General features: G+C 39.4%; 1 protein-coding gene across 6 annotated transcripts in view; it reads left to right on the top strand.

The window, feature by feature from the left end:
• The window catches only part of MITF (melanogenesis associated transcription factor), a 230,901-nt gene that overhangs the window by 95,730 nt on the left and 107,264 nt on the right, over positions 1-27,907 (top strand). The window contains exon 1 of one of the 6 annotated variants that reach the window (XM_018067159.1): positions 24,574-25,275. The exons of the other annotated variants lie outside the window; for them this stretch is intronic. The gene's annotated coding sequence lies outside the window, so the exon portion shown is untranslated. Of the gene's footprint in view, positions 1-24,573; positions 25,276-27,907 lie in introns of those variants that run through there. 6 annotated transcript variants of the gene reach the window in all.

Here is a 27,907-nt window from a genome sequence, read left to right as displayed (position 1 = left end):
ATGTATTTCACAACAGTTGGAATTTCTGGCAATGGTTTCATTTTTTTTTTCTTTTGGAGGGCATTTCAAGGAGCTGCCTTGTAAACTCTGAATGCCTGGGTTATTTGCATTCTGTCTTTTCATCCTCAATGCCAAGTTAATAAAACTGCCTAGATTCGATTCTTACAAGTAATCAACCAGCAAATGTTTATTAAGTTTATATATGGAAGACTTCTGTAGCTGCAGATTGGCATGGTGAATGGTGAGCGTTAGGAAGATCATTCTGGGGGCTGTGTATGTAAGTGGTGGTGGGGATGTTGCAAATCCAGCAGAGAAGGGAGGAAGGGGCTATATTGTGGGAAATGGTGAGAACCAAAAGTGTAGCAGTGACGTTGGGAGTGGAAGAGGGTGTGGTGCTCTGGGCGTGTGTTTTTTTGCTTTCTTAGGTACCACCAGCACCCTCCCAGGGCAATTGCCCCAACTTTCATTTCTACCAGCAGGGGCTGAGAGTTCTGAGTGGCCCGCATTCTTGCCAACACTTGGTTACTATTACTGCATAACAAATCATAGTAAAACGTAGTGGTTGAAAATAATAGCTATCGTCTCATTATCTGTCATGGTTTCTGTGGGTCAGGCATTCAAGGGGGCTGTCCTGGGATGTCCTGGCTCTGGACCTCTCATGAGCTTGCAGACAGATGGTGGCTGCCAGACTTTCTGAAGGAGGAAACCGTTGGTGGTCAGCGTATGTGTGAAAGTGAAAGTGTTATTTGCTCAGTGGTGTCTGATTCTTTGTGAACCCATGGAGTGGAGCCTGCCAGGCTCCTCTGTCCATGGGATTTCTTTAAGCAAGAATACTGGCGCGGGTTGCCATTTCCTTCTCCACGGAATCTTCCTGACCCAAGGATTGGACCCAGGTGTCCCACATTGTGCCAGATTCTGGTGGCGTCTGAACCACCATGGAAGCCCCGTCAATAAATACCTTTTCTAACAATCTCTCTTAATCTCAAGGCATAGGGCCAGACAAGGGTGAGTCAGGAGATGAAGTTCTGACACTGCCAAGGAATAAATGAGCAGTTATTGAGCATCTACCGGGCACAGACTTATGCAAACTGCTCTACTATGATGAGGTTGTTTCCTTCAGCATGATCTTTCCTCAGTTTGCTTCCTAGACAAGCCTTTCCTTAACAACTCTATATTTAAATACATGTCCTTCTTTATTTCCATCTTGTAGTTGATCTTCAGTTGCTAAGTCATGCCTGAGTCTTTTATGAGCCCATAGACTGTAGCCCGCCAGGATCCTCTGTCCAAGGGATTTCTTAGGCAACAATACTGGCGCGGGTTGCCATTTTCTTTTCCAGGAAATCTTCCCGACCTGGAGATCAAACCTGCATCTCTTGCCTTGGCAGGCAGAATCTTTACCACTGAGCCACGAGGGAAGCCATTTCCATCTTAATTGCTCAACTATCACCTCCATAGCCCTTTTTTTCTATTTACACTCTGTGTGTAGTTGTTTGCCTATTTATTACCTGTCCACCTGCCTTCCTCCACTCCTAATGCTAGACTGAGGGTTCATGATGACAAGGACTCTGCCTCTTTCATGTACATGACTTATATCCAGTAAAACTTGAGTTTCAGATAAAAATGAGTAATATTTTAATATAAATCTGTCCAAATATGGAACATATAAAAAATGTGAGTATATCTCAAATACTTAAAAACTATATCTGTAAAAATGTATGTCTCAAATGTGGAACATGCTATACTGAAATATGTCTGGTTTATTTGAAACTCAGATTTAATCTGATATCTGGTAGTTTTATATGCTGCATTTGGCCACTGAAGTACTTGGTATTTAGCACAGTTTGTGACATATAATAGAAGCTCAAATAAATGTTTGCATCAATGAATGAGCAAATGAAAGAGTTCATATCTTTTCTCAGGAACATTTTTTCCAGATAGATATTATTATTTAAAAAAAAAAATAATAAAAGGGAGCCCTTCTACACTGTTGGTGGGAATGTAAATTGATAACAGCCACTATGGAGAACAGTATGAAGGTGGCTTAAAAAGCAAAAAGTAGAGCTACCGCATGACCCAGGAATCCTATTCCGAGACATATACCTAGAGAAAACCGAAATTTAAAAAGATACATGCACCCCAGTGTTCGCTGCAGCACTGTTTACAGTAACCAGGACATGGAAGCAACCTAAATGTCCATCAACAAAGGATTGCATAAAGAAGATGTGGTCCATATATACAATGGAATATTACTCAGCAATACAAAGAACAAAATAATGCCATTTACAGCAACTTGGATGGACCTAGAGATTATCATATTGAGTGAAGTGAGTCAGAGAAAGGCAAATATTACATGATATCGCCTATATATAGAATCCTAAAAGAAAACCCAGGTACAAATGGAACTTAAAAACAAGGAGAAGAATGAATGTAGGAAACAGACTTATGGTTAGCAAGAGATGAGGGGTGGGAGAATAAATGGGGAGGTGGGAACTGACATACACATACTACCTATATAAAAATAGCTAACTAATGAACCTACTGTGTAGCCCAGGGAACTCTACTTAATGATCTGTAATGGTCTGTATGGGAAAAGAATGTAAAAAAACTGATTCAGTTTGCTTTATGCCTGAAAGTAACATAACATTGTAAACCGACTATGCTCCAGTAAAATTTTTTCAGAAAGAAAATAGGATTTGTGTTTGCCTTAATTCTTTAGTGTGTTATTGTTCAGTTGCTAAGAGTATTGAGTCTGTACTCCCAGGAGGCACTCAATATATGAGTGAATTAAAGCTCAGTTCTCTGTGTGGTGGGATTTTTACATGTCACTTTAATTTTATTCATAAACATTTTAAACATTTCTTATCATGAGCCGTTTTTATTAAAAAAATTTTCAAAACTTGGTAAGTAACTGGAAGAAAACCTATAGTGCTGGAATCCTTTATCCACAGTTCCAAAATTCAAAAGTTTCTGAGTATTGAATGATTTGTCTTTAATCTCATTTAGAAGAATTACCTGACCTGAAATGACATGAGGGTATTTATAGTCTTTATTAGCTCACTTAATTGAATATTCATATTTTCTGGCAGAAATATTAGTACATTTGATTATGAGCTGTTGCCCTGATGTCTCTAGGGATATCACACTCTGTATATACTTTAATGTGTTACAAAATCTAGAAAATTCTGACATCCAAGACTCATCAGTCCCCAGGAGTTATTCTGAAGAATGTTTGTGTGTGTGTATATATATACAGATGTGTACTGTGTATATAGAAATTTCTGAAACAATACATTGAATATTGTTAATCGTGATTATCTCTAAGAGAAGGGATTGGATGGGGATGACAGTGAAAGATGAATTTATGCTTGAATATCTTCTTCTTTAATATTTCTAATTATTATAACAAAGTGATTGCCTTTTTCAATGAAAAAGTAGAATTGGGTGGAGGTTTTATTTAGGAAAGTAGTGGTATTATTCATGTTAAAGGCTAGTTTATCAAACAGGCTATGCCTTTACAAATTAGTTCAGTATTTCTCTCTGCTGGCAGGGACCCAGAAAACGTTATGCACACACCATGCAGCCTATTGCCTTTTGGATAATGTATGCCTGGTCTAGTGACAGAGAATTTACATCAGCAAAAACACTAATTTTGCTTAAAAAAATAAAATCAAGGCACTCAAAAATGTGATGAGTAAATGAATCTACTGTTATTAGTGATGGGTTTGGCATGTTTTACGAAGTCTGAACGATTACTCATCCTCTGTACGTTTGCAGAAGTGGCTTCAACAAAAGCCAGATGCATACGTACTAGCAGGGGTCAGTAGGTGGATGAGAGGATTAAACCCCGTGAGTTTTTGGAGCCCTGGTTTGTAGCTGTTTTTGGCTTGTCGACAGGCTACTTTACTGAGTCAGCCTATAGGATGGCTTCCCAGGGTAAGTCTGATTTTGCTTTTCTGAGTTTAAAATATACGTGGTCAAGGAGAGCTGACTCGTTGCCTTTTGCACTGGATTGCTTTTGTTAACAGTGCCTGTGTTTCTTTCTGTGAGAAAGACATTTATCTTATTCCAGCATGTTCTGGTGTTCCTGCTACTGGTTTTTATGGCTTTACCTCACCTCCCCGTAGTTTTTAAAGTGAAATGTCTTGAGTGCTGAAAGGATTTGCAAGGGGAATTGCAAAGGTCATATGTAAGTTCTACGGCTGGCGTGTGGAGAGCAGTGTGATTGAACCAGAGCCCTCAGTGACCCTTTCTTTTCAAGAGGATGTTTCTAATAAATTAGCGTAGCGTGCTGTATGTGCCTGTTTATGACCTTAAAAATGGTTTAGTTCTTGCTGAGTGGCTATTACTGATGCTTTATGACATGTTATAATGGTTTCGACTTGCACATTTTTTTTGGATTAAAACAATGTCATGCATCAGTCAATGTGAAGTTCATTTTTCCTTTTTTTTTTTCTTTTAAAGGGACTCAGGAGAACATTCAACATTAGAATAAGTCCCTGGATTCTGACCTCAGAGAAGGTTTGGTTCTTGAGGTTAGAAGAAGTAAGGATTTGCCAAGCTCTTACAAATGAGCTTTGTAGTAGTTGCTGGTGAAATTATAAAACATTGCTTTTCCCACTAGATATTAAATGCCCCTTTTCATTAGCTGTAGTATGGGGAGCAAAAGCATGTGATTTTTCCTTTTTTTAAAATGTTTAACCGTAGCTACTTTTAAAAGGCAGTTTTCATTTTGTGGCTGCCTTTTTTCTCTTGTTTTTTTTTCTTCCGGTATCTAGCACAGTTAAGGACTTTATCTTTTTTGTATCTTTTTAGGACACTCTGGTGAATGATGGGGTCTGAATAGCTCTCTTAATGGAGGAGGGTACCGACAAGCCTGGGCTGGAGGGGCTGGAGGAGGCCAGCTGCATCTCTGCCCAGCGTGCTTGTGGCTATATTGCCCATGTCTCTGCCTCTCCAGCTCTCAGGCTGGAGGAGGTCACTGTGATGTGAGGACTGGGGCATGTCCGGGGCTGAGAGCTTTTCCGAGTGGCAGAGACATCTCTGTGGGCTCAGAAGGGGATGTGCCTCAAGATTTCTGTCCATTAATGTTTAGTACCCATGAAGGGGAAAATTGATATGCTCTACATATAACCCTTTCTCAAGAAACACTGATAGATAAAAAGGAGTAAAGGGATTGGAGTTGATTTTTTTAAAAAACATGCACATTAGAGCTTTAAAAAAATCAAAGCATTTATGTTCTTAGGGGAAGTCTGAAACCTAGTGCCAAGGGCTGCATGGGGTTGTAGGTTAATACGGCCCATCTTTTTCAGAGCATCCATAGTTCTCAAATATTTGGGATCCAGACACAAAAGGCTCAATAATTCAACTAGTCAGTAACTTAAGAACTGTTTCCTGCCGATAAAAGCAAGGAGATATTAGAGAGCAGAGTGTGAGATAAAATGTGAGGCTGCCTGGAGACCTCTCCCTTGCTGATGGTGAACTCAGACCATTCTCCTAGGCCTTCCTTCCAGGGGCTTGCAAGGATGTGGCTCTTCGGCTGAAATGTGCTTTGGTACAAAAGTTATGGGGTTCACGTTCGTCCCTTTGCAAACGCAGTCTTTCCAAGACTGCTTCTATGGGTATTCAAGGTGAATTGGTATGAGGTTTGAGAAAAGCCTGGGGGCGAGCTGGAATATTTAATCCACCATGTCACACACACATGGGTATTTTATAAGGAACAGGAATCTTGACTAGAGGCTTAGCTCGCTACCACCTGGATGGCTATCATAATAAGACATTGGTCCTTTTTCAATGAGAGAGACAGAGAAGCATGAAGTGTGGTGAAGACTGGCACCTGAATGGCACCTGAATATGTAACCCTGTGACCTTTGCCAATGTTCCCTCCCTCAAATAGTGGTTTAGCTAAGTAGTCAATTAAAAAAACTTATAATTGTTTTATTTTAAAAATGTTTTATAGAGAGGAGTAAAATCAGTGATTTCAGAGCACATTATGTGTCTGGATTATCTCACCTCTTTTGAGTTTTGTCCCTTGTTGCCCTCATTTCTTAGTCTTTTTCAGCATCTCATCAACTGACAAGATGCAACCCCAAACAGCTTTCCACACCTAGTTGCTTGTTAGCGAATTCAACTTAAATATGTAGAATGACATATATGTTTCAATTTGTGGGAAAGAAAACTCAAGAAAATATATACATACACATACACACACATATTTGAGCACAGTCTTTGATGCACACACACAGATATTTAGGTGTATCTGTATCTATCTTTATCTTCCTCGTAATTTACTCAACTCTTAAATCCATCATCACACACGCGCAAAATAAAATCTTAAAATAACCTTCCTGGAAGAAATAAAGAGGGGAAAATTAGTAGGCAGTCTTCATGACATTTTAATGTGTGTATTTACTACTTAGAAATATTCAAATACAGCTTTGTTTTGTATCATTAATTCTGGTGGTACAATATTTGAAAAGGTGACAGATACAAGGGCAGAATGCAATTCTTATAGCTGTAATTTGCAGGTGGCTGATAATAACAAGTCCATTTTCTTTTCCAAATGTGCTATTTATATAATTTATATTTTTAACCAATCTTAGAACTAGGTCAAAAATAGTAATTAATCTTAAGGGTAAGAAATGTTGCAACTATGCCAGATTTGGAAACTTTAAGAAAGTCTCTGGATGGCTAAGCCCAATCTATTGAATATTCTAATGTGCATGTAACACATTGCTCAGCAGTTAGTGCATGCTCAGTTAACTTTAAATAATTGAGTCAACTTGGCAACACTTTGTTTTTTTTTTTTAAAAGAAATGTACAGGGAGGCCTGGCGTGCTGCAGTTCATGGGGTCACAAAGAGTCGAACACGACTGAGCGACTGAGCTGAACTGAACTGAAGCATATTTAGTTAAGAAGTGGCAGGCCAGTTTTAAAGACTAGTTAAGATAAACAGGCCAGGCAAAATAGTGCATATAGCAAGGGTAGTGGTGTTTATATGTGCAAAGAGAAAAGACTGAAAGGAAGAACATCGAAATGTTTACTCTTGATGATGAATGATTTTTATTTTTTATACAGTTTTTTGCTTTCATGTATTTTTCCAAAGTGAGCACATGCATCCTTTGAAATGTAGTCCTTTCATGGCACATATTAGGCCTTACATAATAATTTGTTAAATGCTGAGTTAATTTATAATGGAAATGATACACATCAGATGTCAGTGATGTTGCCTGGAGTTGGGCAACACAACAGCTTTGAGGAAAACTTATATTCTAGTGAAATCATTTTTTCTTTCTTGAATAACATTTAGTATCCCAGTATGATCTGCTCTAATAAAACATATACATTTCTAAAAAAGACTTAAACAAACAAAACCCACTAGATAATGGGAAATCATACAATAGATAATACAGAGTCTATAGTGGCCCCTATAGTCTATAGGTGCACAATAGTCAAAAACTTCCTCAGGAACATAAAGATAGGAACCTTAGAAAAACAGTTTTACAATTGCTAAATGGTTAAGCAGTGTGCAAATACAACACAACTTTTCAAGCTTTGCCTTGAAAAGACCTAGTATTTTTTTTGTGAAGGGAGTTGTGGGAAGGGTTGCAGCTTGTATACTTTAGTGAAGCGGTATAAGTAGGCTTGTCTGAAACTGAGTGGGAAGTTGTAGCAAAGTACTGGGTGGTTGTGGTCTGTAATACACATGGTAACTGAAGTAGCAGGCAGATGTTTGCAGTGTGTACATCTTGTGTATTCGTACACTACTTGATTCAGTGGGGTGTGGTTTTCTGTGTTCACTTACTGTTGCTTGGTGACCAAACCAAGTTCACGTGGGTTATGCTCAGATTGCCCTCTGATGTATCAGTCATGTTTGAGCAGATTTGCATTTTCAAAATGAGCATCGTAACAGATCTAGCTCTATATGAAATAGATAAAATCAAGTTGCACCAGTTCTAGGCATGTCAAGAGCCTACTCTGGAACCCAACTGCCGTTTTAGCACCCCAGTGATTCCGGGGACCATCATTGTGTGGCCTAGAGATTGTGTGTCCTTTTGTTCATGTCCTGGAAGAGATATAGGACAATTTGTTTTTTTTTTTTTTTAATTACTCTTTTTGTGGAAACATTTGGTTGTACCATTGTATCCTTCCTTGGCTTGTGGCTAGTAGGTTCTTCAACATTCACAAACTTCAGTCCTATTACTAGATAGACTGTCTGGTAAAGCAAATGACCTTGAACTTAACAGGCACCTCATTCCAGGTCCTCACCAGGGAATCTAACCTTGTACATGATGCTACTCAATGCTTCTCAAATTGCTTCTGTGAAAAACCAACATTTATGGATTACCGTCTGAAGGATAGAGGTTCATCTGTTACTCTGAATACTCTGAAACAATGAGGAAGGAGGGCAGTGTCGTTAAAAAAGCCATTTCACAAGGTAGCTTTTACTTTGATTTGTCAAATAATGTTAAAGAAAAGCATGAGAGTTTTATATTTATCAGAAGGATTCATTGGTTATAAAGTAGGTAAGGGCAATCTACTGTAATATCTGTACCTGAAATAATCTAGACTAGCAGAATCTCTAAACCTGAGAACTTGTCCTGCCCCCATTTCCCCGTCAACCTCAGCAGTTAGTTTTATTACATGACACTTAGTATTTGATACTCTTAACCCCCCTGGAAGGTCATCATGAGATATAACCCATGAATCCTGATTATGTGGGGTACTTGTCTTGTGGATGGATATTCCAGTGTCTTCTTTATGAAGATTCTTGGAAGAAGTGTCTCTCTGGTTTTTATACCACAAATGACTGTACTTCTACTCAACTTTGGGTTTTTGTTTTATGGATACAGTTAGTCATGTAACTGATCATGTCTTCTTCCTCTTTATGGCCACAGGCATGTTTTCTTTGACCCATACTTTTTTTTTTTTTTTTTAACCAAAAGAAAAACTAGTTTGCCAACACTGGAAAATGAGATTTCTCACAAGTGTGTTTGGATTTCCAGCATTTACTGAAAAATCAGATCTGGCAGTGCTGGGATCACGTGTCTCCATGGCAACCGTGGGATCCAATAAAGCAATGCCATTTCCCTTACAACAGAGCAGGCACTCTTACCTTTGTTTTACCTCCTTACTTTAACTGCCCGGCCCTGGTAGACCTTGGACTCTGTGCCCGGTGGCTTTGAAAGCAATTTGTGACTTACCTTTAGAAAACAGGCAGGCTCCTATTTGCCTTTTGGGAGCTAATGTATTCCTAGGGTCATTTAATTTTTTTTTTTTTGAATTTTCTTTCATCTTGTTTTCTTCATCCATGCACATTCGTTTTCTGCTGTTTTATCTTGTGGGGTTGTGTGCTTTTATGTAAGCTGCCTTAAGTCTTTGAAGAGGGGGAATAAACAAGGTAGAAATGAATAAAAATAGAAGAGTGACTTTCCCCCTCAGAACGTCTTATTTTTATTTTTTGCCTGGTAAGAATTTAAAACAATTTCAGCTCTTTTCTGACCTATTTTAGAATTTCCTTGCTTTTAGTACCATTCAGAGCTCTGCAGTTCCTTGTTAGGGTTTTGTTTTGCTTTGGTAACTCTTCACAGAGACTCTGAGAAAGCATTGTTTTGTACCTAAGATTCATTGGCTTCCCATCATCGTGCATTAGGAACTGAAAACTTTCTGTTTTGAAAATAAGTTCATTTGTATCATTTTTTAAGATTCCAAAAATTCGAAAATAGAAGCAGATTCACATACCCAGAGAACAAACTTATGGTTACCAAGGAGAAGTATTGTGGGGATAGATTGGGAGTTTGGGATTGACATGTACACACTGCAATATTTAAAAGAGATAAGCGACAAGGACCTACTAGATAGCACAGAGAACTCTGCTCAATATTCTATAATCACTTAAATGGGAAAAAAATTTGCAGAAGAATAGATACAGGTAATGTATAACTGAATCACTTTGCCGTGTGCCTGAAACTAACACAGCACTGTTAATCATCTTAACTTCAGTATAAAATTTTTTTAAAAAAGAACTGAAAAGTTAGGTAAGTCAGAATATTTGTTCATGCAGTTCTAAGAGGGAAGATTAGGCCACCATGAACCTTCTAGAGTTTATCTGCCAAGTGCAAAGACCCCGAGAAGGTGCCATTCAGCACCCTGCCTGTGGCACTGCTGTGACTTCCGGGGACAGGGTCAGAGAAGTCAGTAGTCTTTGCTAGTCTGGGGACCTTCTGTTCTCAATCTGGCTGTTAGATGTTAGTGTAGCCTGCATAGTGTTGAAAACAACTCTGGACGATCAAAATGTGGTATCATTAATTTTTATACTCTCTTTAGTGTTTACATACTTCTTCGAAAAATCTGGAGACCCAAACATATGGGCCAGCATTCACCCTGCATGGATTTATGTCTAGTTCACCACACCTTCCCACTACCTCTTGTCTGGGTGACTCTGACGATGAATGCCGTGTCCCCGGTGTCCCTCCATTTCTCTGTATGTGACTGTTGTTGCTTAATGCCATGTCAACGCACCACCCTAACTCATCTGCTGTTTAGCATAAACCACACTGTGGCATGTTTTCCTGCTGTGGTAGTCACCTTCCCAAGCCACTCAGCTCTTTCCGTGGCATTCGTGTTTTGTGAATTGAATTTTGATCACTGTCTCTCTTCTCCCCGGTCTCAGAATTGCAAACTTCCTCAGCAGGAATGGTGTGCTACTGCTGCTAAGTCACTTCAGTCATGTCCAACTCTGTGCGACCCCATAGATGGCAGCCCACCAGGCTCCCCCATCCCTGGGATTCTCCAGGCAAGAACACTGGAGTGGGTTGCCATTTCCTTCTGCAATGCATGAAAGTGAAAAGTGAAAGTGAAGTCACTCAGTCGTGTCCGAGCCTCAGTGACCCCAAGGACTGCAGCCTTCCAGGCTCCTCCGTCCATGGGATTTTCCAGGCAAGAGTACTGGAGTGGGGTGCCATTGCCTTCTCCGGCAGGAATGGTATGGATGTGCCTAAAAGTGTAGTTCAAAAGATCACTGTGTTTGTGCACCCAACACATTTATTGAGCACCTACTGTGTGCCAGGTGCTGTTCCTATGCTAGGCATAGAGCAGTGAGTGAAATGGGCGCAGATACATACCTACTGGAGTTTACATCCTGTTAGGGGTGGTGGTAACTGCTGTGAAGAAGAAAGCCAGGAAGAGTTCCTGTTTCATTTGGGGCTCATAGGCTAGAGCTCAATTCTGAGGTCCCTTTTGAATAGAGATATGAATTCACTCGCTGAGTAGTGTAGACCAAGGGGATAGCAGTGAGAGTAAGATCCCCGAGGAGGGGCATACTTGCATTTGGTGTTAGGCATGGTTTTTACTTCAGTGCTGTGCTTCCTAATGGTATAAATAAGGGTCAGTTGCATTTGCGTCTGGACCATATCTGTGCACTCATCTCTAAAATGCAAGACTCTATATGAGGTTCACAGACACAAACTACTGTACATAAAATAAATAAGCAACAAGGATTTACTGTATAGCACAGGAGTTATACCCAATAATGGAATCTCATCTTTACACACACACACACACACACACACACACACACACACAATGAATTGCTATGCTGTACACCTGAAACTAAATACTAGTATTGTACATCAGCTACACTTCAATAGAAAAAAATCACATTAAAATGCAAGTTTCCACATTTAGGAAGGAACGTGGCTTCCTCATTAGTCTCTCCCCAAGGTCAAGTCTGGTCTTTGACTCTTGGTAAATGTTGAGTAAATATATATGCAATTAACAGATGGCCACATATATCATTATAGAAGGATTTGAAGGATCTCAAAAGCATAGTCTTAGCTAAGTGTATTTCACAGGCTCACAGATTAAAGACAATGAACATGACCAGCTCTGAAGCATATGTGCTAAGAGTTTCTCTTTAATGGTGACTCCACAGTTTTTATGCTCAGCAGGCTGCACGTACAGAGTACCACTGAGGAATATATATGACGGAGGAAAGGGGCCTGAACTGTGTCTGTGTTGCTGTATCTGTTACTATTCATTGGTATGTCCTGCCTCCTAGCAGAGTGCCTGTGGGCTTACAGTAGGACTTTAATGAACATTTGTTAAAGAGTGAATAAAATCAAAGCCGGCATACATTTTCACTTCTTTCATAAAGCAGTGTTGGAGTCACACTGCATTCTGCCTGTTTTCTTCCCAAGAAAGATACACTAGGACTAGAGAAGATGAGAAAGACCACAGCAGTGTCAGGATCAGACTGAGCTTTAATGTCTTACTTGCTTTGCTTCAACTCGTTTATTTACGTTCTTCATTTGCAGTTGGGAAGTGGAGGCTTAGAGCTAGTGGCAGATACAGTTAGGGTGAGTTCAGGGCTTGTGTTCTTACTCTTGGAATGCGTCACGTGTAGGGAAGAATAACTAGCAGATACAGAAACAGAGGTATGAAAGGAATTCAGCTCCACTATATTGGCATTAGTAACTGATGACTTTTAATGCTATTGGAAGTTTCATATATGACAGGTTTCAGATGGAGAGAGGGGTCTGCTTTGTAACTCACACTTACCTAGTTTGTGTATGCCTCAGAGACTGCGTTCGTGCAGTTTCTGGAGGATTGATCAGGTTTTCTGAAAGCCATGTGGGAACCCCTTCCTAACGTGAATCCTCGTTTTGTTCCACTAACGTGTGGATGATTTCTAAGTGTGACAGTTACATCCCTCTTGCTTCATAGCCTATCAGCTTTCGCTATCGCATTCATGTTTAACGATGTGCTAGCAACGCTGTCCTCTTGTCAGCCTCGATTCCTCCCTTCTGTCCCCAGTTCATGAACAAACTCTTCTACTTTAGTATTATTCTAGGGCAGTTAGGTTTTTTACTGCTTATTTCCATTTTCAGTGGTGTGAAATGATTTATTACTTTTGTGCTTTTGAAGGAGAACAGATTTAAAGGTGGAAGGAAGCTTGGTGAATTTCTAGACATCTGTTGAGTTCGGGAAGGACCACTGGAACCCCTGTTTTGTTTTCCTGTGTACGTGTGCTTTCAAATGAGGGGAAAGTTGTGATTTTTGTAGCAGGTGTCAGCCTCGATGGCAAGGGGAAGCAGATATCCTGGCCAGCTTTCTGGGGAAGAGGAGAATGGTTGTGTTTTCTCATGACTTTATTTTTCCAGTGCTGACTGTATGGCAGTATCATTCTGGCAAATATTGGCTGGCCGTGGAACATTTTTAAGTGCAAGGGTTTAATAAGTGTTCTGTCTATTACCATGGCTGAGGAATCAAAACAAAATACTCTCCACACAGTTCCTCGAGCATTCATGGATGGGTTCCAGTGTATTGCTTTTACGTTAGCTCCTCTATGTGTGAAAGAATCTAAAATAAAATATTACTGAAAACACATTGATTGAGAAGAGTAGGGTATAATTTTTTGTACCATTTCCCTTTTCTATACAGTAATGCCATGCCAGGAATGGTGATACAGATGAACTGCGTGCAGAAAGGCTGTGCAAGAATTTATGTCTTCATACTCTTGTTATGGACATGATAGTGTTGACAATGATATGTAATGTCTGTGTGTAGCTGTTGATAATCTCTGTTCTCACCTAAGAAGAAAGCTAACACTGGTGATATTAAAAACCAAAACAACCCCCTCCCCCCATTTATCCCAACAGTTGTCAGATTTTGTTTCCCCCCTACTCTATAGTGTGCTTCTCACGTATTTGTGTGATTAATGAGAATGAGTAATTGAGTAGAAGTGTATAAGGAGTTTATAAGGACAATGTTTTACTAGTGACTTTTTGCACTGGGGCTTTATTTGGGCAGAGATTCTTCTGCAGTGCTTCATGTGTCTTAAGAATGTAGCAGATTGTCCCAGACATGAATCAGGGAGTTCATTTCTGACACTATTTTGGAGGAGTTCTCTGTGGGAGTCTATGTTTGCGTCAGGCTGGGGTGAAAATGGCAGTGCTGATACTGTTAATAATAATGGCTACACTGTATTGAATGCTCACACATATTCATTGTATCAAGTACACAAGGTGCATTGTTCCATGGATTGTCTTACACCACCTGTGAAGTTGGGACTCTTCTCTCCATTTTACAGACAAAAAAACTGAGGCTTAGAGTGGTTTGATTATCCCCTGGCTGTACAGCTAATGAGAGGGGGCAGGCCTTGATTTTGACTCTGTTCTTTCCTTCCTCTCTCTCCTCTTCCTCCTTTCCTCTCTCCTTCTCTCCCTTTCCCCCTCCCTCCTTCTTTCTTTCTTTGCACGGGGCTTTATAGGCAAATCTTTCTTTGCAGGGGGCTTTATAGGCAAATCTTGTTTTCTTGTACTTCGATTTATTGCACTTTGCAAACATATATATATATATATGTATAATATTTTTTTGAACAAACTGAAGGCTTGCAGCAAATCTTCATCAAACAAGTCTATCAGCACTATTTTCCCAGTAGCATTTTTTCACTTTGTGTCTATGTCATATTTGGTATTTCTTGCAATATTTGAACCTTTTCACTATTTTTATATTCGTTATGGTGATCTTTAATGTTACTATTGCAAAAAAGATTTTGACTCACTGAAGGTTCACGTGGTAGCTAGCATTTTTTTTAACAATAAAACAGTTTAAATTGGTTTGTATATATTTATTTAGACATAATACTATTGCACACTTAATAGACTAGCATAGTGTAAACATAACTTTGGTATGCACTGGGAAACCAGAGAATTCATGTAGCTTGCTTTATTGTGATATTTGCCTAATTGCGGTTGTTTGAAACTGAACCCATAGTATTGCTGAGGTCTACCTGTATTTGTGTATTTTTATTAGTCTATAATATAACTTTCATATATACAGTATTGTATTTCAGCTTCTGTATACACTGCAGTGTGCTCACCACCAAATGTTTAGTTTCTATCTGTCACCGTACTGTTGGCCCCTTTACCCATTTTGCCTCCCCCTGTACCCCATTTTTCTCTGGTAAACACTACTTTGTTCTCTGTATGTATACTTCTGTTTGATTTGGTTTGTTCATGTTAGAAAAAATTTCACACACGAGTGAAATCTTATGATGTTTGTCTTTTTCCATTTGACTTATTTTATTTAGCATAATATCCTCAAGATCCGTCCATGTTGTTGATAATGGCAAGATTTCATCTCTTTTTATGGCTGAGTAGTATTCCATTGCGTGCGAGCGCAGGCACGCATGCACGTGCACACACACACACGTGCACACGCACGCGCACACACTCTCTCTCTCTCTCTCACACACACACACACACAGTCTGTCTCTCTCTAAGATGTGAACCCAGTTCTTTCTGACCCCAGAGCCTGGTCGGGTAGCTCATTCTCACCACATCCTTCCTAGAAATAGGAAACTCCTAACTGGAATATTTTAGCGATCTGCTACTTATTTCCCTGCTTTCTTCCTCTTTCCTTTTTAGGTCTTTTTCCTGCCACCAGCCTTCTGATGCATGCACCGCTTCACTGAAGTCCCCCTTCCATCCTTCCTTTTCTAGTGGACTCTTTTCTGGACTTCCATATCCTGAGCTTTCTTCTCTGAGTTCTCACAATACTTTGTTCCTTTCTTAATCAAAACACTTTGCAGCTAATAGTCAGCTACTTAAGTATTCCAGGGATTCCTAGGCCCCCAGTGTTCATTTTTGTTCTGTGCCTATGTGAATGTTTTTTCTTGAGACAGTCCATAGTTTTCATGAGTCTCAGAAAAGTATTTGACCAAAAAGATGAGATATTATTTATAGGATTCTCTGTCTTCCTCCAAGTAATGAGCACCTAGAGGGGAGGAGCATATCTGATTTGTATTTATTTTCTTGGATGGCTATAATGATACTTTTTTTTTCCCCGAGCACCTGGATAAATGAATGTCTCTAAAAGTAAGACCATGGGGATATGGCCTGGAGGTTAAGAACAGAGGATCTAGAGCCAGACTGTGCCTTGGATTGAATTTCCTCTCTGCAAACAGTCTAGCCAGTGATACAGTCACCTCAAAACCTCACTCTTCTCATTGGTAAAAGGAACATCATAATCGTGTTGCTGTTAGAGGGTTGTTATTGAGGAATACCTCAAGGCGTGCTGTGTAAAATGCCTAGCACAGGAGTACTTTGCATACTACCTATAATTAGCTGCTATTAATATTATTACTGAAGAACTTTGAAATGGGCTAGAGGATGAGTTTCTCTTGATTTTTCTAGTTACTATCATGGTAATATTACAAAAATATTTATCATGCCACTTTGCGTTTTCAGAGCTTAAAACCAGCATGCTTTCTCTAGTCAAGGTGACAGGTTCAGCTCAGAGACCTCCCTGAAATGTTGCTCTTGGGCATTTCCTTTCCCCCTGGCCTCAACCCTGGCTGTGTAGTGTCTTAGGTTCATGAAGTGCCAGCTAATGGAAATTTGTGATGTGGGCACTCTGCCCCCCGAGGATTTGGGCATATGCTTCTTTGTGTTTAAATCAACAGAAAAAAGTGCAGCTGTAGCCACCCTTCTGCATAATCGTTGCAGTAGCCTTTTTTCCTTGCATGTTCTTGGAACCCCTGAGTGCCAAACCTGTCACTTACTGTCCCCTCTGTGTGTCTCAGGTAAGTCCAGTAGGTCAGATGAAAGGCAGAGACCAGCAGGGCATAATCACTAGTCTACGTATAGCACTGATGAGTAGCTGGACACAGATCACGGCTTACATGTTATTTATAGTAGTGTGGCCATAGGGTCATGTTGGCAAGAAGCAGCCTTTAGAAAAGTGCTTTAGTTGGCCCATTAATGGTCACTAAATATAGAAAAAGCAGTTAGTGAAATCTCTTTACAGAAAATGTATTGTGAGCGGGGTGCATTGACATAAGGAGAAAAATTGTTGACTCCTATTTTCCCATAGTTTTTTTTTTTTTTGGAGTGTATACTTTGTCTTTACATCTCTGGTAACTGTATGACCTTTAGTGAGTTATTTGCAAATACTCTTAAAAAAAAGAAAAGTCTTAAAAAGCATGGTAACTTTATTCACAATCACCAAAATCTGGAGATGGCCCAAATGTCCTTTCACCTGTTAAAGGACACGTAAGCCATGGTTCATCCATACAGTGGAATATTAATGTGCAAATAGATACCAATACCTGCCACAGCATGGATTGAACTCAAATATACTTGTTAAGGGAAAGGAGTCAGACTCAAAAGTCTATGTTTTAAATGATCCCATTTATTTGACATTCTGGAAAAGACAAAGCTGCGGGAATGGAACAATAGGTGGTTTTCGGGGGACTGGGGTTGGGTGACGTTCTGACTCCAGACAGGCAGCCCAAGGAGTGTCTGAAGAGTTAAGTGCAATGGGTCAGTGTACTCTGTCCTACTGGCTTTAAAAGCTGTCTGGTAAACACCCCGAAATTTTGGTTTATTTATTTGACGTCTACGAGTTGGAGCTCCTTTGTCTCCTGTCTGGCAGAGCTGCTTAATTTAAAATAGTTCCTCGGCCTCAGCAGTATTGAACATTGAGGGCTGGATTGTCTCTACTGTAGGGGCTGTGCGGGACCCTGTAAGGTGTTTAATAGCATCCCTAGTCTCTATGTACTAGATGCTCATAACACCTGTCACCCTAGTTTTCAAAAAATCTGTATTGAATTTGTTACGATATTGTTTATGTTTTGGTTTTTTTGGCCAGGAGACATGTGGGATCTTAACTCCCAACCCGGGATGGAACCCCTGCCCCCTGCACTTAGAAGGCGATGTCCTAACCACTGGACTGCCAAGGAAGTCCCTGTGTCCCCATTTGTGACAACCAAAAGTGTCTCTAGACATTGTCAGATGTCCCCTGGGGACAACAGTGTCTCTTTGGAGAGCCACAATTTTAAGATTAGGATTCAGTGAAAAGGCATTGAGGTACCACGACTGACAGGTGAGAATCATCACTGTAACCTTCCTCTTGCTTCCCTGTGGCCCCATCCGGGCTCCAGGTTAGATAGAAGAATATTCTAGTCGGTTGGCAGGGGACCTTCCCTGGTCCTGGAGATCAGCCATTTCCTCTTACAAGTGCCTTGGCCGTTTGACCTCGTGCTGGTGTGTGCTTTCTCTCCGCTCAGGGACTGTGAGAGCCTAGAAGTAGTATCTGTGTACTTGCCGCTCCCTTGCTCTTACCCCTCCTATCCTAGAGGTCAACTTTTTGGGTCTGATGAGTCATGCTTACTGCATTTATAAATTGCTTCCATTTCTCCCAAAGCAAAGAAAAAAACAATTTTTTTTTTGGGAAACCAGTTTAAAAAACTATAATAAATACTTGTTACTAAACCAAAATTAAAAGTGCCAGTGAACTATAAGATGATCATATTTCAGACATATTTTTATAGCTTCGTTAATAGTTTGATATTAATTTGGGCTTAAGAGTTACGGGAAATAGGCAGAGTGGTGAAATGATGGGACCTTTTGATCTTTAAAACTGTGATCTTCAAAATTTTAAATATATTTAGGTGGTATATGGTTTTCCCATACCTTCTTTTTTTTAAAATTTTATTTAATTGGAGGATAATCACGTCACAATATTGTGTTGGTTTCTGCCATACATCACCATGACTCAGCCACAGGTATATATATGTCCCCTCCCTCCTGAACCTCCTTGCCACCTCCCTGTCCATCCCACCCCTCTAGGTTGTCACAGAGCACTAGGTGGAGCTCCCTCTGCCACACAGCAAATCCCCACTCACTATCTATTTTACATATGATAATATATGTGTTTCCATGCTCCTGTCAATTCGTCCCACCCTCTTCTTCCCCCGCTGTGTCTACAAGTCTGTTCTCTATGTCTGCATCTCCATTGCTGCCCTGCAAGTATGTTCATCAATACCATCTTTCTAGATTCCATATGCATGGGCTAATATTTTTTCATGTCCAGCACAAACCTGTGTGTGAATCCCAAAGCATTATAAAGTTGGCTCCATCTAGTGTATGAAAGTATTATACAGCTAGAGGGGGAGAAAAAAAAACCAAAACCAACAACTCCATTCTGGGGATCTCCTTTGGTACTTCATTATGAAATTAGATTAAAAAGGTAAACGAAAACAAAGATGGGCTATAAGCTGTATTTGTGCCCCAGGAGATAATGCAGGCCAAAGTGACCTTCACAGTGTGAGAGGAGAGGTTGTAATATATTGAAGCATCAACATCCAGCATGCCTGACATTTTGTTCTAACAGCCTTGCCTTTTCTTTTTCTGGACGGAGGTCTTGTTTACAGGCACTATCAACAATTGTGGCTTGTCCACTTCCATTGTGATATTCTCCGTCCTCCTTGGCCTGGCCCCTGGTTTTCCTGTATGGAATCCTATCTGCCAGTCATGTTCATTTCCCACAGTTAGGAAGCGATTAGGGCTAGGCCCATGTACTGTGATTTCAGAGCCCTACATGATTTCCTTTATCAGACTGGAATTCTTTGTAGCTGTTTGCTTCTCACTGCAATAGAGTAGCCACTATTTGTGGGCTGTGTTTGATCTGGTTTCCACGGAAGGGTTCTGGCACATTCTTCATTTCTCTTAATCAGGGTTCCCAAATTTGAGCCATACTCATCCTAACTTCATGACCTTTGCCCCCACATTCCATATGATGGCTTAAATAAATTAAAAATACATATTGAAAGGAAATGCCGTATTAAATGGCAATGACAGATGGATGCATGTGTAAAATAAATATAATGAAATTGGAAGAAAACAGTTAGATCCTTACTGGATGTGTTGTCAAGAAGGGCCTGAGTCTGAGATCTGAACTGTTTTTGTTACAAAGGGCAAGTATTGCAAGATTGAAGACATGATAGCATCAAACAGACACTTTTCGTGGGATGAAAAGAAATTTGAAAGGGCCTTTCTCCCTGGGTAATTCCATGGTCATTTAATGTGGAGTCTTTGTGTCTCCATTTGAGATCATCCTGTATCCCACACGTTGAGAAACTTTGCTCACAATTTGCCATCTTTTCCAGAGGAGTTTGTCATGCTCCCCCAAAGTCCAAAGCTTGTCTTCCCCTCAAAAGCCTTTTTCAATAATTCTTTATTTTCTGAGCACTGCTATACTTCTATTAACAAGAAGAAATTGTGCTGATATTCATATTTTCTCACTCTCTTTCCCAACTAGATTAAGTTAATTGAGGACAAGCAGTGTGTCTTTCTTTTTTGTTTCTAGTGAATGCCATTACTTTAACTCATGTTTGGTATAAATATTCAGGGAAGCCTGCTTCATTTCCTGCTTGTGTTTTTTTAAAGGTAGATCATAGTCAAAAGTGATCAGAAAATGCACCATGATCAATTTCATTATTCACTTAACCCACTGACAACTAGTTATTGGGTTCTTTCACTGGATCTGGAATTGTGTCTGGTTAAAGAATGAAGAGGGAACTAAACAGAATGGGTTATTCCTTCTTGGAATTCAGACACCAGTGTAGGGTGTGGGGAGCAGACAACTAAAGAGGCAACTCCAGTGCAAGGTTCTAATTTTAGAATTAGTTTGCTTTTGTGATTGTTGAGTGGCTCACAGAAACTTAGAGCAGAGAACCATAGTGAGAAGCATGTGGGCTCTGGAGTTTTCAAACTCTGAATTTGCAGTTCATCAACATTTTGATTCTGAGCAAGGTACTCACCTCACTCCCTTTCCCTCTGTTTCTTCATTTAAATAAACATGAGGTATGATATGCAAATAAAAGGCACAGTTATCAGTGTGATGATATGATGAATTCTCTACCTTCTCTCTTCCCCTGTCTCTTTTTGTAAAAAAGAGGCAGAGACATGATCTCATGATTTTTTCAGATTTTTCAAATTTTCTGCCTGGCTCACTAGGAAATGAAAATGCACTGATCCTTGATCCAGTATTAGAAAGCAAATGTTTTTGTTAATAGGAATGTCGTTGTAGATGGTGCTTTAAGATGGTAAATTCATGCAATTTCCAAATTACCTATTGAAATTAATACATGATTTGAGCATTCAGAGTTACTCCAAAACATTTCTGGCTTCATAATCTAAGCGCCATGGTGTATCATTAATGTATCTCAAGCATATTCTATAGTGCTTGGGACAAGTAGGTGCTCGATAAAGACTTGTTGAATGAATGAGTTTTAATAAGAATTTTTTGATTTTTCTAGCTTTTATTCATAATTTTGCCCATATGTATGTTTTTTCTTTGTTCTGAAATTTTTAGCATTTTATTATTGGAGTATAATTGCTTTGCAATGTTATATCTTTATCTTTTAAAAATGAACCAGTTTTACTTGATATCAGGAGCTTATTAATAAGCTTGATTGAAAGTGGTGGTGATTCTCTGCATCTCCATCACCAGCCTCATCTGTAATACCTGGCAGGTAATAAGTACTTGGTAAATGTCAAAGCAAGAATTAGCTCTGATAGGCATTATTTTTTTTAAGGACATATAGCTTAATTTTGTCTAGCAAAGATGTCTTTTTTCCTTTGTATCACTACATAGCAGTATTACTTGAAATTACACAGGCTATTAATTTAAAATATTGGTTATTTTAACATTTTACTATAACATAAGTATACACTTTGATTATAGGCAAGACTCCTTAGAGTGTAAGTTAGATGCAGAATGCTATTGTGTATCAAGTTTATTGTGATTGATTAGATTTAATCAACATACAGGAAGGATTCCGGCACAAATATTATTTTTCTCATTTCAAATCCTATTTGCTCAGCATAACTGAAACAGGATGTCATTAGTGGAGGGTAAGTATTGAGAAATGGCAACCTGCTCCAGTATTCTTGCCTGGAGAATCCCATGGACGGAGGAGCCCGGTAGGCTACAGTCCACGGGGTCGCAAAGAGTCAGACACGACTGAGCGACTTCACTTCAAGTATTGAGATGCTTTGGAAGTTTGGGAAATTTTGACTATTGACATAAATTTAACCTATGGAGATCTTTCTTTTGAACACCGAAGTTTGATTTGTTATATTTTGCTTATTTAGGCACATTATTTCCTTCATGACTTACGAATATGTTTATAAAGTTAAAATACAAATTAAAAAAGTATTTGACACATTGTCAGAACTGAAGGTTTCCTGGGCTAGCAGTTTTGTCTGTAGCTAAGACAACCATTAAAAAGGCATCAATAGTTGTAAACTATCAGAATAAGTTTCAGATCCCCATCAATGTCTTAGTTTTTGGTTTTTCATTATGAATGAATATGTTATCCACAAATATCTCTGGACCTTTTCTGAGCTTACATTTGTCTTCAATTGGCACACCATCTTCAAATACCATGTTTCAAAAACATTTTCACTTCTGTCTCTTTATAAATAATTTATTTACATTGGCTGTGCTGGGTCTTTGTTGCTGCACGGACTTTTTTCTAGTTGTGAAGAGGGGGACTAGTCTTTGTTGCAGTGTGCAGGCTTCTCATTGTGGTGACTTACCTTGTTGTGGAGATCGGGTTCTGGGGCACATGGGCTCAGTAGTTGCAGTTCCTGGGCTCTAGAGCACGGGCTCAGTAGTGGTCGGGTACAAGCTTAGTTGGCTTCGTGGCATGTGGGATCTTCCCAGTCCAGGGGTTGAACCTGTATCTCCTACATTGGCAGGCGGATTCTTTACCACTGAACCACCGGGGGCGCCCTTTCACTTTTGTCTCTTAATAATAACTTTTATTTGTCCTACAAGTTGAAGTTCTTTGAGGCTCCAAGGACTCACTTCTTGTGCCCTAGTGTTCTGAAAGTGGCCTTTTCCCTTGCATAATATTGGTTGAGTGCAATTTTTTTTGCAGGCACTGGACTAGGTACTTTTCATACCTCACTTCATTTAGTCACATACCCTACTAAACAGGTGATATAATAGCGATCTCCATTTTACAGATGCAGATTTCAAGACTCAGAAATGAAGTGAGTTGCCCAGGAATAAGCTACGAGGTGAACATAGTGCGTGGGGTATGTGTGTGTCTGCAGGCCACCGCCACACAATGCTGTCTCCAGCTGAAAGATGATGCTAAGTTTAGATCGTTAAGCAAGAGAGACTTGAGCAACTATTCACTTATTTATGAAATAGTGGACCCCTCACAGGCTAAAGACCGTGTCCTGGATTCTTACCACACGTTGTACAGACAAGAGTTATCACACCTGGTGCATTTTCATACCACCTTGCACCATAGTGTTGTGATTGTCCATGAAAAAAATGATCTCTACCTTTAGTTCAGGTTTTACAATACAAATAGGAAACCTCTGTGAATGGAACAGAAAGGCTAATTGGCAAAGTGCCTGTGTCTTCTCTGTCTTCATCGCTTTTCCAGTTCCCCTTGAGCCATAAAGGGTCAGGTGGTTCTCTCAGTTGCTGATATCCTGAGTGAGAATCTGGGGAAGGGAGGACTCACCTGCCTCCGTAGCCAGGACCTCAGCCCAGAGGGTGTGTGGAGGCCACTTGTCAGAGCTGAATTTGTCTTAACATATTTGAATATCTTGACTCTAGGGAAGAAGAATGAAACTGATGTCTTTCATGATGACCACAGGGTCGCACCCTCCTGTTTCCATTCTCAACACCATTAGGATAAGCAGAGACTCTATGGGCTTCTTTGCTATTCAGTTTAATTACTTAAAAAAAAAAAAAAGAAAAGAGTTACTACAGTGAAAGAGAAATTTGTATTTTTCTTTTTAAATAAGTTAAGAGTTCACCACTGAATTGAGAGGAAAACACTCAAAGTGATTTTGAAGTCCTGAAGTGGAAGATTTGACTTATTATAAAATCCTGGTGTGAATAACTTTGCACCCCTGCCTCCACGGCAACAGCCTTATCTTTTTCTATTTATTTACCTTGATAAGGAAAGTAATTGCATTTTTACTAAATTTCTTTTTTGAGAAAATGCCATCAAAGTGGCATAATCTCCATCCGTGTTTCCTTCTTCAAGTTTGTGTTGCCTCACGAACTTGGCTTTTTCTGTGGATAATGTTCTGCTTATTGCAAATACCCCACTGCCATTGATAGATAGCAAAGAAACAGCCTCCGAATTGCCTTTAATGGAGAGCAAGTATTTCTTTTGAAGTGAACTCTAACAGATAATATCAGAGAGCTCAAGGTAAGGAACTAATCTCTTGTATTGATTATTTATGAAAGACCAACTATTATTTCAAATATTTCTCCCTTCATTAATTGCTTAAAAGTTTACTTCAGCCAGCATTTGAAGTGCCTCTTTTTGTAGATTATATTTTGTATTCTCAGGACAGAGTTTTCTAAATAGTTTGGAAAAGCATTATTTTTTTTTTCCTCTAAATCTAAAGAGTTCTTTGATAATGGCAACAGGAGCCTAGATTAAATTTACCTGGGGTCATCTTGGTCTTGTGTGCATTTTCCTTTTCGCCCTTAAAGGGCTTTGTGAGCTCGGTACAATGAGCAGTCTTTCAGAAGATGCTGTCCCATCATTGTTATAGGGAGATTATGTTCTTGGTAGGAAAAAAAAAAAAAGAAAGAAACAGAATGAAAAAGATAAACTTGATTGAGTGGTACTGAACACTTATTTCTGCAGACACATAGTCATTAAAAATCTCCCTCAGTCCTGCTGTGAGTGTTTTCAAATTAGAACTACTGGGCTGCCAATTCCTGTAGCTTTGTATCCTCGTACTTTATCCATGAAAATAAGTTGTGTTCAGCAACTGGAAGCTTCCAAATGAAAAGTGTACAATCGTGAGCTGCACTACTGCCTGTTGACTTCCTAATTAATTAAGTGCTATCATCAAATTACATTTCATTACTCCGTCCTTACCTGATCTTTTTTTATTTGGTCACTCTCCCTTCTGTTCATCTTTCCTTCCACTCATCCACTCATCCATCGTTCACTGAACAAAAGTGTTTTGAGCACCTATCATATGCCAGACACTGAGAATGTAATACATACGAAGGACCCTTCCCTCCAGGATGAGCGACAAACAAACAAACAAAGCAAATGGTTATGAGTGGGATTAAGTGCTACAGAAAAAGAAGCATTTGCTGAGAGAGTAAGACGCAGAAGTGGATGTTGCTTCTCTAGGTAGGATGGCGTTGGGGAGGAAGCCCTCCCTGGGGAAGAGGCACAAAACCCATGAGGCCTCATCTGAAAGGTGGAGAGGAACCCCTGAGACTGCCATTCTGTCCCCCACTCCTAACTCTTAACCATGGGCCTGTGTATGTGAGTTTGGCGTTTCCCTGGGGTGAGCCCCAGAGAAGCAGAAGCTCTCATATCTTCTTCTTTATCTTCCCCACAGCACTGAGAAACATCTCTCAAATGCTGGCCACATCAGTGAATGTTTGAATAGAAGGGCCTTTTGGTGACATCTGACTTTCCAAAATGTGAGCATGATGGCATGTGGGGAAAAGAGCCAGATGTGTTTGTTACTCTGGACAGAAGTTTTTGAGTTTTGCAGCCACTTTCACGATACTTGTTAATTACCTCATAATACTTTCACTTAACATTCAAAGCATATCCATTGTATAATAATTCCAAGCGGACACTTTACACCATCAGACTATACAAGTAAAGACTTCTTATTTCAACAGATAAAGGGAACTTGAGAATCTTGGGTATTTTCCTGTCACTCTTGCAGAGATAATTTTCATAGAACATATTATATATAATTATGTATGTTGAAATACGGTACATAGCAGTGGTTCTGAAGCCTGACTTCATATTAGTCTTTTATGAGAATCTTTTTAAAAGATTGGAATTTGAAACAATGTTTTGGAAAGTCTCATTCAGTCATTTATTTAGGGGAAGATCTTTGACATTTGTATTTTTAAATGCTCCTCAGTTGATGTTAAAGGGATGATGGGGGAAGAATGGTCCCTAGGTCTTTCTGATAGAAATGCAGGTTTGGTGAACCATTGGCTGGGATCATAAGGAAACATTATGGGTAGATGCTTCCTAAATTGTATGTAGCAGGTAGTTCATGAGTCAGTATAGTGTTTGGCATGTATTAGATGTCTTCAACTGTTAATTATTGTTAGGGTGATGAGAAGTAGTTTATTGAAAAAAGCAATAGCTATCAGAAGGAAAGATGTAAGACAATGATGTGCTTTGGGGAAAATAAAACATTTGATACCCAAATAAAATAAGAAGGATTCTAACTGTGTTAAAAGAGTGGTTCTACTTTTCTTCAGCTGAGTTTTGGACAGGATAACAAGTAAAACCTCTTATCTCTTCTCTAACTCATTCAACATAGTGATTGAGTTTTTCCTTCCAAAAAGATTGAGGCCCAAAGTTAGTTAAAAAAAAAAATTGGCTGTCACTTGGATGTTTGATAGTTTTAAGTTCCATTTTTGTTACAGTTGTCTTTGGAAAAGGTCAGTAAGAATTCTGATGACTCTAGTTGATTTGCTGGAATTTGGGGCAAGGAGTAGCAGTTAAGATTTGAATTATATGGGAGTACAGGTAATATTTTTATTCTACACTCAGTGTTTCATGTTAAAAGTATTATTTTTCCTTTGTCTCTGTTACCAGTTTATTTTGTATTTAACTTTTAGGGTTTGTGTGTATATATTTCTTTATGTGTCTGTGTGTATGCACACATATACATTTATATGTGTATATGCACTTAGCATATATATCTGAATAGTACATATATGAACAAGAGAGTTGCTTACACATTATAGATTAATTCATTGTCAATGTATTTATTGAACGTCAATTGTGGATTGTTTATTCTACTATCTTCTAGGGATACAGTGGTAAACTGAACAGATATGGTTACTGCCACTCAGAAGACATTTGTTAAATGATTGTGTGACTGCTTGAGGGACAGGATTGTGGAAATGTATGTAACGTTTCATGAATTTTATAGCTTTTGTCAGAGGTGTATGTCAAGCTTTATTCCATTTGCTGACAGGTATTTCATTGCTATGTTCAGGGAGATTCCCCAAGAACATTTGCGTGATATAGGTATTTCTGTAGGTACCATGAATAAGTTGAACACATGCCCTGTGAAAGTAATTTTACTTAAAAATTTATGTAAATGGTCAATGGATAGCCTCCTTGGGTTGGTAGATTGTCCAGGACAAAATATCAGGTGATGTCATTGGCAGAAGCTGCCAGGGGAGAATTTGGCACCATGTGGTGTCCCTGTTGGAATGGCTGGAATTGATGCCATTGGTTTCACGATGAACATTTGAGAGCCTGCGGAGGGCACAGATTTTCCCTGTGTGTAAGCATGTAATAAATCAGGGTTTCATTTCAAAAACTTACTGGGAACCGTGTAACTTAATTCAGCTTCAAATAGTGTCCAAGGTGGGAGAGAGTCCAGCTTGGTCTTTTTAAAAAAAAATCATCACCTAAAGGTTCTGATTTGGTAATTTCCTAACCTCTCTGTTTTCTTTGATCTTCAAATTTCTCAATTTCCCCACCCCCCCTACTCTGTTGAATTTCCATTGGTTCTGTAGGTTAGTCGGTGTGCATCCAGAATAGACAGTTTGAATCATAATCGTAAGAGCTACTTTTTAAAATGAGAGCTTAATATGTGTCAAAGAAGGAAATTCCACTGTGGCTGGAGGGCAGAGAGCAAGGGTACAGCTTGCTTCCTTAGACTGTACCATGCATGTTACATATATTCATATATTATTTCCTTCAGTTTTAACAATAACCTATGGGATAGCCATTTATCATTTCCCCTTTCTCGGGCGAAGAAACTGGGGCATGGGAAGTTTAGTAAATTTGCACAAGGTCACAGAATTAGGAAGTGGTGGGATTTGAATCTGAATAAGTTGACACCCAAACTTGTGTTCTTGATTCATCTGCTCTACTGTGCTAGAGGGAGGAAAAGCAAGGTGTGGAGTAGGTTGGTAAGGGGAATAGTGTTGCATCTTAGTCATCTGTTAACGCTAGAACTCAGTACAATATCCAGTATGTAGAAAGTCCTCAGTAACTTGTTAATAATGAGCACGATTATTTTCATCAGGGATCTGATTTCCCCACCCCACCCGCATTCCTTCT

This window comes from Capra hircus, chromosome 22 (assembly GCF_001704415.2).
Source record: "Capra hircus breed San Clemente chromosome 22, ASM170441v1, whole genome shotgun sequence".
NCBI lineage: Eukaryota > Metazoa > Chordata > Mammalia > Artiodactyla > Bovidae > Capra > Capra hircus.
The sequence above is the reverse complement of the archived record's forward strand: the minus strand, read 5'-3'. Positions and strand labels throughout refer to the sequence as shown.